General features: G+C 44.6%; 1 protein-coding gene and 1 pseudogene across 2 annotated transcripts in view; both read right to left on the bottom strand.

The window, feature by feature from the left end:
* PRKG1 (protein kinase cGMP-dependent 1) overlaps positions 1 to 12,237 on the bottom strand; it is a 1,384,334-nt gene that overhangs the window by 1,239,125 nt on the left and 132,972 nt on the right. The gene's annotated exons all lie outside the window — the stretch shown is intronic.
* LOC101642744 lies at positions 2,174 to 2,676 on the bottom strand (annotated as a pseudogene).

Genomic DNA, 12,237 nt, shown 5'->3' with positions numbered 1-12,237 from the left:
GGAGGGACCTAGCCTTTTTCAGGAACATCAAAACCACGTTCTCCAAACTTTTGGCTTCTTCTTAGGATCTTATCTTTCTTGTGCAACTATGTGTTAACATTCATTGTTTCACCAGTAACACTCCTAAGAATCATAATTTAGGTACAAAATGCTAAAAATACATTATAATTATATATATTTATATTTTGAAATAAAGAAAACTACACAAGAGCATGATTTGAATAAAATCGTATATATAAGGATTGTTACCACAACAGATTCCCACCCAAGTTTCCACTAGCTGGTCCGTACAGTGAACAATTCTTAAGTATTCATGGATGGCTGTTCTTTCCATCTGAATATCGTTCTTGTATTGCTGCTTTTCAACTTGGGTTTTAGGAATTATTTCTTGACTTTCTACTATTAAAGAAAATGATATACCATCTTGCCTTTCCTGCCATCCCCAGCACACACACACACACACACACACACATACACACACACATTCCATCCACCTCTTCCTCCAAATATTATAAATAGTATGCTTGGCCAGATCATGAAACAACTGTCATGTTGTGATGACTACACAAACACTCTGTAGAGCCAAACAATGCAGGATATCATGAGTACCTATGAATAACCAGCACCGTCTTCTCACACACACAGTGCTCATAGGAAACTAGCCCACGAGTGGTTGCTTGATTTGAAGTAAGAAAAACACTATAGGGCACATGCTATTTGCAAAAAATCATGGGATTTCTCCTTTTCTGAAGCACATTTTATTTTCCGGCTGTTAACAGCTGTTGTTATAAATGCTAAACAGCATTTATAAATGTTCATTTCTTTTTTAGGTAATGTTTTCTTAATGTCCTCACTCCAGATTCACACCCAGTTATGTAATTTCCGCTCAATAATTTCATGAAGATTAGGTACATTTTCAAGCCTATCAACAGAAGTCACTGCCGGAGAAGTCGGCACTGCCAGCGCCAGGAGTGTGTTACGTTGGAGGAACAAGTTGAGTCAGGAGGCCTCTGTGCTGCATCTACCTGGGACTCTCACCTGGCTCCTATGGGGCTCCTCCGCCTCTAGATCTCCTTTACTTCCACTCGCCTCCCCTCTTTGCTGGAAAACATGCTCTAGTACCTTACCCGAGACCCGCCTATCTGAATTACCATTGGTCTTCTCTTACCATGTATGAAGGTTTTTCAGGGTATAGAATTTCAGGTTGGGGGATCATTTTTATTGAATTTTGAAAGCATTGCTCAACTTGTTTAAACTGTAATGAAACCAAAGCCCTTCTGACTCCTGATGCTTTAATAGAACCCACCCACCCCCAACACCCCACCTACATGCTGCCAGGCACACTACTACTGGCCCAAGCGTTAGTGTTTCAAATCCACTCAGAGGTGCTTCAGGAGACAGGCCTGACAGGCCTCTTCTGCAAGGTCACCGTGAAGCAGTTCGACTTTTCACACCTGCGTTCTCCATGAGCTGCACCAACTTGACGGCCACTCACAGCCCCAGAAGCCTGAGGCTCCTGCCGCATCTGAAATCCCATCCCCACAGCCCTTGGTACGAGTCTGCTTCGCTACTGTGCTAGCTTCCTACAGGGTTCCACACTCTGGAACCGTGTGTCCTCCCGTTTTAGGAGAGTGTCCTGAATTTCTCTCTCATAATTCCCTCCTTGTCATCCTCTCTTTCTACTGAGCCTCTTAAATGTGTCCTTCCGTTGTTCAGTTGTCTAGGTTTTCCCAATCCCCAACTCCTTTGCCTGGTTTTCCATTCTTTTCTAATTTTTCTTCTTCTTAAGAAATCATTCCGTGTTTAGTCAATTTTCCTTTCTCTTCTTGTTTCACAATCGTCCCCGTTCCTCTGTAATTGTGTATTGTTAATAATGGTGGCTTTTTTGTTGGTTTGTTGGTTTGTTTGTTTCAGAGAGAGAGAGGTCGTTACTGTTTTCATTTTCTGTATAAAAATGTCCGTCGGGTGGAAATCAAAGGGCTGGGGGTTGGGGTCGGCAGATGGCTCTTCAGAGACGAGGTGGGCTTTTCCAGCCCTGGCAGCCTTTGGGCCTCGGGGGAGTCCTGGGCGACCTCCGGGTCCAGGTGACCAGTGAGAGGAGCCAGAAGCAGGAGGCGTCGGTGGGAGAGGCGAAGAGGGTCTGCACAGGTCACGAGAAGGCCAGAGTCCAGGATCAGGCCTGGTCCAAGTTGAGTTTCTTGGCTGGAGAAGGTTCTTCTAGCCCTTCAATTTCCATGAGTCACCATTGGCGTCCGAGTTGTTCAGGGCACTGAGGGTCACATCGGCCTCTTTATGGGGGGACCCCCGGTCTCTGGGACAATGGAGCTGCTGGTTGGAGGGGCTGCTGGAGGAGGCGAGAGAACACCAGATGCCCCTTTCTTGGGCCCTTTCTTGGGTGACTCAGCTGGAAGAGGGATGCCAGCGTCCTCATTTCCCTTGGGTTTCACGGTGGCCTTGATCTGAGCCACTGTCCGTTCCCTGACGACACAGCTGACGTGATTGGGATCGTCCCCAAGGCGCTTCGCAGCGGCCCTCAGCATCTCCAGTTCCGTGTCCGTCCACTGTGCACCTGCGGGAGAAGCCTCCGCGACCGGATGTCAACTCCGGGAGCTTCAAGAAGGCAGCGCCCGCCGCCGCAGAGAAAATCTCTCTGACCTTGGTGGACGCTGAGGTCATGGCCCCGCGCGTCCCCTCACAGAGACGCTGCTGCGTGAAGCAAGAATACTTGTTTTAAAACGCGTTCCACCCCTACATCATTTCGGCTTTGAGTTGCTTTTCTCTGTGCCCTGTGTCCAGGGTGTGTGACTTTTCTTTTCCATCGTGTATGCTTTACTCAAGTACCTTTAGATCCTAGTCGGTACTGTTTAAAGTAGGTGCCTCAAAAGTGCTTATTAAAAGCCCTGTGTATGTGGATTAAAAAAACAGACTCACTGCCATCAAGGCAATGTCAACTGTAGCAGGTAGATAAATGTATGCCAACTTGATGTCTGAAAGTGTAAGGGTGACATGAAACCTGTCAATCAGGTCACAGCCTGATGATGCCCCTTGTGGGTATTGTCTTATCCTCAGCAGGTCCCTGGGAACTGCCCTCTCTTTATCTTTCCCTTCCTGCTCACTAGGCACCCAGAGAATTGTCAGAGTCCTGCCATGGGACTTTGTCCCCATGGGCCTGTGATCTTCCTGCATTCTGAATCATTGCACGTGGCTGCATGTGACTGAAGGGGGACTGAAGGACTAGTACTGGACTTGAGTTGGACTGAGCTGGGATGTGTTCTTGATATAAATCTCATTCTTAGACATATCTGAGTGTCGCTGGATACGTTTCTCTAACCGATGCTGCCTAACACACCGACTCATAACAACACTACAGGACAGGGTAGAACTTCCCCAGTGAGTTTCTGAGACTGTCACTTTTACAGTGGAAGGCCCTGTCTTTGTCCAATGTATATGGATGGGTTTATTAAGTGTGGGCTTAGTGATTACATGTTCGGCTACAATCCACAAGGTGTGTGGTTTGAAAACACCCGCTGCTCAGCGGGAGAAAGATGGGGCTTTCGACTCCCGTAAACAGTTACTGTCTCAGAAACTCACAGGGGCACGTCTATCCTGCCCGTAGGGTCACTGCGAGCTGCCATCGATTCAATGGCAGTGAACACACAGGATGCTCTGACGTGTCCGTTTCTTACAGAATCTGCATGTCTGCATCCTCTTCTCATTCACAGACATGGGGTAGGTTCCAAAGTGCAGGATGTCTCGTGCAAACTGGAGTTACGGGGAAATGGAGGATGAACACATCCGATTACAACATTGAGGATGATCACACCATTATATGACTGGAAATTACACCATTATGTAACTGCCAAACCACGGCTAATCGTCGCCCAGCCAAGTTGAAGCATAACCTTCATCATTATAACCAGGGTTATTCCCATCTTGCACCTTGGTGCTCAAGATTGCCAGTTGTTAAGTAGTTAAAGCACCAAATTATTGGATAATAGGTATTTACTTTTATTGTACAAGTGAGCTGTCAGGTCCTGAGATAAATGATGAGTAGACAGATCTCTAGGTCCAGCCCCATATTTCAGTTAGCCAGGTGGCCAATAGAAGATATTCCCAAATTTCTGTTAGAGGGAAGGAGCCCTGGTACTTCGATGGTCAAGCACTGAGCTGTGAACTGAAAATTTAGAGGTTGAAGGCTACCAGCTGGCTCCATGTGGTGGGAGCTGAAGGGTGGGGAACAACTGGAATCTGCTCCCATCAATATTTCAGCCTAAGAAATCCTTTGAGGCAATTCTATTCTGTCCTTTTGGGTCACATGAGAAAGAACTGACTAGACGGCACACAACAACAGTATCTCGAGGGGCTGCACCTAGCTCCCGAGATACTGGAGACTGGGAATAAAAACGAAGGCATTCCTGCATTCATTTATAGACTTCAGTTGATCCACCTCTTCCAGGTTCGGTGTGATCTTTCCAGATCCAATGATCTGCATGATCTTTCCAGATCCAATGCCTTCTTATTTTAAACACTGCACATCAGAATTATTCAGTCTTCTGCCAGGATGGGTTACAGACAACTGTAGTGATGTAGATCGAAACATTTTCCCCAGCATATAAGAAACTGTTGCTGATATTTCAGAGCATGCGGATTGTTACACAGAGTCAATATTAAAAATTAACTTACATGAATATGTGATTAAATAAATTATATTTAAAGCAAAGCTGTGCATACTCAAAATTCTTTACTTCCTAGTTATATTATTACTGATGCAGTTGGGATTGCTTACATCTGTTGTATCCGTATAAGGTGTTGGATACTATATAAAGACCTTCTATTTTTATCCTTCATCTCTAAATATAATGTAAAGCCAATACAATGTGATCATTTAAAAGCAGGTCAAATTATACAATGGATGCTTTTCTTTTACCTAGTAATTCATTAAACTGTGGATTTTCGAACAAAATCAGTAAGTGTAATAAACTGCACTAATTGATGTTAGGTTGGTTCCTGGAAATCAGGCAAAGTAGGAATATTTACACTGCAAAAGTTGGTAAATCTATAAACCACACAATTTGGTTTCTTTTTCTCCTTTTCTCTTCCTTCTTTCCTTTTTCCCTCAAAAACTGGCTGTTAAACATTTACCAGCACACAGATGACTAATTCTCAAACTGAAGGCAGACAGTGCAGGTGTTAACACTGGTGCTGCAGTGGGTTAAGGATTGAGCCAGAAAACAAGGTTGGTAACGCAAACCTACCAGCCACTCTGTGGGAAAAAGCTGACTGAGGCTGCGTGCTCCTGTAAAAACATTCAACATCTTGAAAACTGTTCACAGGGTTTACCGAGTCAGAATAGTTTACCAGTAGTGGGATTTCTTTTCCTCTGAGACTAGTGCTGTCCAGGCTCTAGTGGAAAACTAGAGGGATTTTAGGAAGTGGGGGCTGTTCGGAACTCTGCCGATGACTGACAGGAATGGAAGCATGGCTAGCCCACCATCTGCCCAGAGAGAAGGCACTGTCTTTCCTCTAAATGTAAATAAATCAGAAGAAATCACACATTGGGGAACTTGAGTTAACTCATCCCCTCTCTTGGTATACAGCTCTAAGAGGGGTTTCAAAGAGTTCATGGGAAAAAACGGAATTGAAAGATAAGAGAATTTTCCCATGAGCCTTTTGAAACTCTCTCTTGTGTTTGTGTGTGTGTGTGTACTTCCATCTTAGCTAGAAGTATTTCAGCAACGTTGTTTTCCCCTCCTTCTTTACAACATTTAACACTTTGGGTACATAAATTTTAAGTAGTTGTCTGAGTATTATCTTGGGAATATAACTACAGCTTATGCTACTCAACCTCTGAGAGTATGTTCCTAGCTCTGAGTGACCTTAGAGAAATAGTAATACAGTAGACAGAAGTGACCACAGTGCATGTGTTTTTGTGCTGGCACCATGTTGAATACAATTTGTTTGTTTGTTTTTTAATAGGTAAAGGATTTGTTCCTATCACAAGATTTGGTGCCCAGTTCACATGAGGCAGCAGAGTAGTTACGGCTGGGCTGTGATGCACAAGGTCAGCAGTTTGAAACCACCAGCTATTCTATGGGAGATGGTCTTTCTAGTCCTATGAACAATTACACGCTGGAACACCGGCGCAGTTCTACCCTTTCCCATAGGGTCACGATGAGCCACCGCCTACTCGATGGCAGTGAGTTTGGGTTTCCGTTGGGTTGTTTGTTTCTTTTATGCATGAGAAGCCCTGGTAGCATAATGGGTTACGCATTGGGTGCTAACTACCAGTCTACTACTCTGCAGGAAAATGGTGCGGCACTTCCTGCTCCTGTAAAAAGTTAGTCTGAGGAACCCACAGGGACAATTCTGTTCTGCCCTATCGTCACTATGAGTCGGATGGACTTGAAGGCACTGGGAGCGTGAGATGTGTGAAGATAGGGCGGGATCTGCAGTGTTTGGTTCTGTTGTGCACACAGGGTCACCATGAGTTGGAATCAACTCAATGGCAGTGGGTTTGGTTTTAACACAACAGCAATCAAAAACAATGTACTAAACACTGCTAGATGATACAGTCAGTAGAAGATATCCTTTCTTGAACACTGAAGGGATATTTTCTTTGACCCTAATGTACTGAATTTGGTGCTATGATGATATGCCTTGTGGAGGATATAATTCCATTTCTTCTGTTAGGCTCACTAGACACTTTCAATAACAGCCCATGACTCTCAGTGATGAGAACTGTTTAAGTACTTTGATTGGATAAGGACATAGGGAGTCGTTAAGAAGCTTTAAATGTCAAGTTTAGCTTTGAAACAGATGCCACAGACCCTTGAAATTTGTAAAGGAATATTCCTGAAAACTTTCTGAAAGTCTAAGGTTTCAAATACGGCCATGATTTAAGAAACCCTGAGTAAACTCTGCCACTCAAATGTAAATTCCATGAGAGTTTTGTTTCCTGTTTTGTTCACTGCTGAGTCCTCTGTAGATTTATCTCCAAATCCTAATATGGTACACTTAAATACAAATGCCTTTTGGCAGATAAAATATCAAGATTGTTGTGTTACAGCCTTTGACTGTCAGTAAGTGTATCCCTGATTTAATATGTATGAGGAGACCAAAAAGTTTACAGGGAAAAAAACCCATTCTCTTTTAATTCTACTGATTCCACAAACTTTTTGAACCCGCCTTATATGTTCCAGCCAAGCAGAATGCAGTCCTCTAAAAAACCACATGCCGCTAAATGGTAGCTGGCAAAATGCTTTCTTTAATGTGAGGGATGAGGAACAAAGTAGCTGATGCATAGGGAGTATCAAATAGATTTGTTACCCAGATTGTAGAAAGCAAGAAAGAAATCCAGCGTTCTGAAAGAGGTTGGAAGCAAAACAATAACTAGAAAGTCTACACAAGAAATGATAACTGTTGCAAACACGAAAAACTACACCCATGGGAGATTAGTTTAATGCTCCATGGAAGTGACTTCAGAGACGGTATTGCTTTGAAGAGCTCCTGGGACTGTGGGCAAAGGATGATTCGGAATCCATCTGTGTTGTTTTCTTCCACCACACTCCACTCAAACTGTCTTTGGCCTTGCATAAGAGGGTAGAGGTTTGGGCCAAAAGATTAGCATAGGGCTCTGTTTTCTGAACTGACCTATTTCCTTAAGCACTAGGAAAAGAATTTTTAAAAAGCACTTCTGAAAAACAGGCGTTAATTTATTTGTTCCATGTTTCCAGAAGCTCATGCTCTGCTTTGAAGAACTGAAGTTCGTTTCACTTAAATGACTTCTAGTTGTGATAAACGAGTTTTGTGTCAACTTGCCTGGGTCAGGATTCTCGGTCGTTTAGCACTTGAAGCCTAGTACGAAGTGACCTCACAGCCCCTGCACATTCAACTGATTCAACTGTAAATCTTTACAAAACTCGACACCTTTATAGGAGGGCAAGCCTCATCTTTCTTCTTCAGAGTGGCTGGTGAGTCTGAACTACTGATCTTGCAGTTGGCAGTCCAACACCTACCACAGCACCACCAAGTCTCCTTTACCCATGGGAAAACCACCCAAAGAAGTAGAGGATGCAGACCCCTAGCAAAAGTAGACTTGAATGGGGCAGGGCATGTAAAAGATTGTTAAAGGAACCTAGAGGGTCTGGGAGACATAGTGACAGTGCCCTCTACAAGCCATAAAGATGTCTTCATATACAACTTGACAATGGCCAACAACCATCTCAAAAGTTAAGTATCCTGTCTAAGCACAAAGGGATGGCTTCCTTGATCCATGTGCCCTGCTTCCGAAACAAGGCTGACCCAGTCTTTATGTTCAGCCATGACCAATGACCAGTCTCCTGGAAAATCTGCTCTAAAATACCCAGCTTCTGTCTCTGTCCACCTTTCCCCACCTGTGCTAGGTCTGGCTTGGCCGATATCTCAGTTACCCGCCTTCCCCACAGTACAGTCTCCCTCATTCATGACGTCCATCCGTGATACAAGAAATATAAAGGAATACGAAAAGGGGTAAATGGAGAGACACAGTGACACTTTCGGAGCTCCGTCCATGTTACAGACATTCATAATTTACTATCATTGGAACCATCATTTAGATACTCATTTAGTCTTCCTAACTATCCTAGGTTTTCCTGACCCAGGTCACGGTATTTTCAATTGCCGCACATGCAACTGTGAAAGTTGGACAAGGACCATGGAAGGCTGCGCAGGAACTGATGCACTGGAAATTACGGTGTAAGCAAAAATATTAGAAGTAGCATGCGCTGCTAGAAGAACACACAAATCTACCTTGGAAGCAGTACAGCCAGAGGATAGGGAGACTGACTCTAATGTACTCTGGACATTTCATCAGGAGACCAGTCCCTGGAAAAGGACATCAGGCTTGGTAAAGCAGAAGGGCAGTGAAAAAGAGGAAGACTGTCGGGGAGATGATAGACACAGTAGCTCCAACAACGGGTTCCTACATAACAATTGTGATTCGGACACAGGACTGGGCAGTGGTTAGCTCAGCTGTGTACAGGATCACTCTGAGTCAGAACCAACTGGACGGCAACTAACAACAATAGCTACCCTAGAAGGCTGATTCTATCGCCATGTATTTTGCACAAGCTGAAAATTGGGCACAGACACTTTAAGTAACTTGCTGAAGAACAAACAAGTGGAAAATCGTAGCGTTTGAATTCAAACACAGTCAGACCTCAGCAGTCACCCATGATGCAGCTATCATGCTATACAGTGTCTCCCAACAACCCTGGGGGCTGGGGATTGTTATCGAGCTTTTGCAAAAGATGAAATTAATTCTGAGAGATGAAGAATTCTTACTCACATTCACATAACCAGCCAAGACACCCCTAGAATATAAACTCAGATCAGAGGCTACAAAGGCTCATAATCTACACATACTGTTGTTGGCCTCAGGCATGACCATCCCATGTACAAGAGATGAAACACTAACTCATGGTGATTCTAAGTACATCAGCATCCAGTTTTGCTCCAAAGTATATTCAATGGTTTATTTTCCAAAAAGGGATGGTCAAGAGTTACAAGGCACCTCTGAGTGTACCCAAGCCCCTAAGCTTTTTGCTTCAAAGCTGAGTATATTAATTGCACTACCCAGAGACTGCCTTTCACTGTCACTTCCCATGAAAACAAATTTGATTTTTCACAGCCGACTTGGGTTAGGGCGACCTAGTAGCACTTGGACTATGAATCAGATGTTAGGCAGTTTGAGCCCACCAGAAAGACAAGACTATCTTCTCCTGTAAAGATTTACAGACTCAGGAAATCCTACATTGAACTGCTATGAACTGGAATTGACTCAATGGTAGTGGGCTGGAGGTCATTAACTTACGTGAGATGAGATCAAGCTTAAGGCCCCTTTCTCAGGACTCTCATCAGGACCCAGGAAATAACTAAACTCCTGAGAGTCAAAGAAGAAACAGAGAGAGTGGTTTCTGTCCATTCCTACCGTTGGATCTTCCAGAAGGATTAGTGCAGAGCTCAATTCTTTGTCAACCAGTACAGTGGACTAGATCAAGGGCCCCTGGGAGATGAGGGGGATGGGGGACAGCAACCTTGGTGCTTAGGAGAAGAAAGAGTACTTTATGAAAGTTCTCATGAAAGCATAGAAAAAGGCAGAGGAAGGCAAAGGAAGCAAGATGGAGAATGTGGTGGTTAACGCTCTCAACTTGGCTAGGTTATGAACTCAGTGGTTTGGCATGTATTCTTCATAATGAAATTGCATTCCACTTTTGATCTGATGTGAGCAGACAATCAGTCAAAAGTGGAGTTTGGCCTGACCCCAGTATATAAATGGATGTTCTGGCCAAGCCTGTTTCTCTCTCTCTCTCCCTCCTAGCTCTGCCTGGCCCCCCTCCCGCTGCCCACCCCCCACCATGTACAAAGCCCCTGTTCTCTAGTACTTGTTTTAGAAGCCTAAAGAAATGTCTAATCTGCTACAAAAGAATTTAGATTTGTCAACCCTGCTATCCCATGAGCCCACAAGGGCCTCCAGACTTCCACATGGCATGCAAATTTGGGGTTCACTGACCACCGCACCACCAGGCACCAGCAGAGGTCTTTAGCCTGCCGCCTGCCTCATGAAGTTGGGACTTGCCATGTCCCATCATCATGTGAGCCTTTTCCTTGATGTAGAACTCTTCACAGATTCTGCTTTCCTAGAGAACCCAGAAGAAGACAGAGAACCCAACTGCCACAGATCATCCAACGGTGGAAGACCATTGGTCCAACACGTAAGAAAAGTGTGCATGCAGCAGCGCAGGTCTTGGCACAAGAAAAGGCAGAACTGAGATGCCTAGCTTCTGTGATACCAAAAACTAGACCATCTGCATTTAGCAACAGCTGAAGATCCAGCTAGATGTAAAATGGCCATCAGGGGAAGAACCACTATAGGCTCCAGAGAGACAGTTCTGAAGTCTGGGGTGAAGGATTCAGATGGAGGTGGAGCGGGTGAACAAGGAGTAAAACCCTGGTCCTAAAATACCTAAGAAAAAGCAGCTACAAGTTGGGCTGAGATCCACAAGGTCGGCAGTTTGAAACCACCAGCTGCACTGCGGGAGAAAGGTGAGTGTGTAAAGATGTAAACAGTCTTGGGAAATCACAGGGCCTATCGATCACGTCCTATAGGGTCGCTGTGAGTCAGCATCAACTCAATGGCACTGATTTGGGTTTTTGAAGAAGGAGCCTAGGTTGCCATGATGGTACTGATATGTAGCATATGATCATTGTTGTGAGTGGCTGCCTTATACATCTTAGGATGTTCAGCAACATCCCTGACTGTTACCCACTGAGCGCTTCTTCGGCACCAGACACAGTGTTGTGAAGACCAAATGTCCTCCTGTTCTAACACAGCTATCATATGAGCAGGGCTGTTATCTCTGCCCTACAGACGGGGACCCAGAGCAGCACGGAAAGGTCAAGCAACTTACTAAAACAACAGAGTGTGTGGTGGGCAGAATAGGCATTCCAACCGGGAGGTCTAGTTCCAGAGACTATATTCTGAACAGAGGAGCCCAGGTGGTGTAGTGGGTTATGCACTGGGCTGCTAAAAGCAAGGTCAGTAGTTGGAAACCACAGCCGCTCAATGGGAGAAAGAGGAAGCTTTCTACTCCTAGAAAGAGTTACGGTTTCGGAAACCCACAAAAACAGTTCTGCCCTATCCTACTGGGTCTGAGATCCCCTTACCCATCTAGAATGCTGCCTCCCATTTTCGACAGGAGAAAGCCGAGATAGAGACATTGAGGACACACTGAGTAGCCAAACCTCACAGGAATTCAGGTACCTCGGCCTCTGAGGCCCAGCACTAAACTCTACTGAGTCGAGTTTCTGTCCATGTGGGGCCAGAGGAAACATGCTTTGGGTTATTGACCTGGAATTTCTATCCACAGCTGTAACCTCAGGTTTCATCGTCAAGTCCACAGCCAAAGGTTCATTTCTGTTGGGTAAATGGTTAGAGCGTTGGAGCTAAGCGAGCAGAGAACCCACTGGGATTCCATCACTCCTTCTTTCCTTCACCCTCTCCTCTTGCCCTCTCTCCTTTGGGCTGTTGTACCATGATTTCATTAGTCTTTAAAAGTAATAATTTTTGCACTGCCTACCCAAATTCTTATACAATAATGCGTGTATGTTCCTTATGGAAGGGAAGAAAATATAACTCCAGGCAGACACAAAGCCTGAAGCCACACAATTAGAAGCACTGCATCTCTGTATCAAAAAAAA

This window comes from Echinops telfairi, unplaced genomic scaffold (assembly GCF_000313985.2).
Source record: "Echinops telfairi isolate 266 unplaced genomic scaffold, ASM31398v2 ScPeMD7_70;HRSCAF=299, whole genome shotgun sequence".
NCBI classification, from domain to species: domain Eukaryota; kingdom Metazoa; phylum Chordata; class Mammalia; order Afrosoricida; family Tenrecidae; genus Echinops; species Echinops telfairi.
The sequence above is the reverse complement of the archived record's forward strand: the minus strand, read 5'-3'. Positions and strand labels throughout refer to the sequence as shown.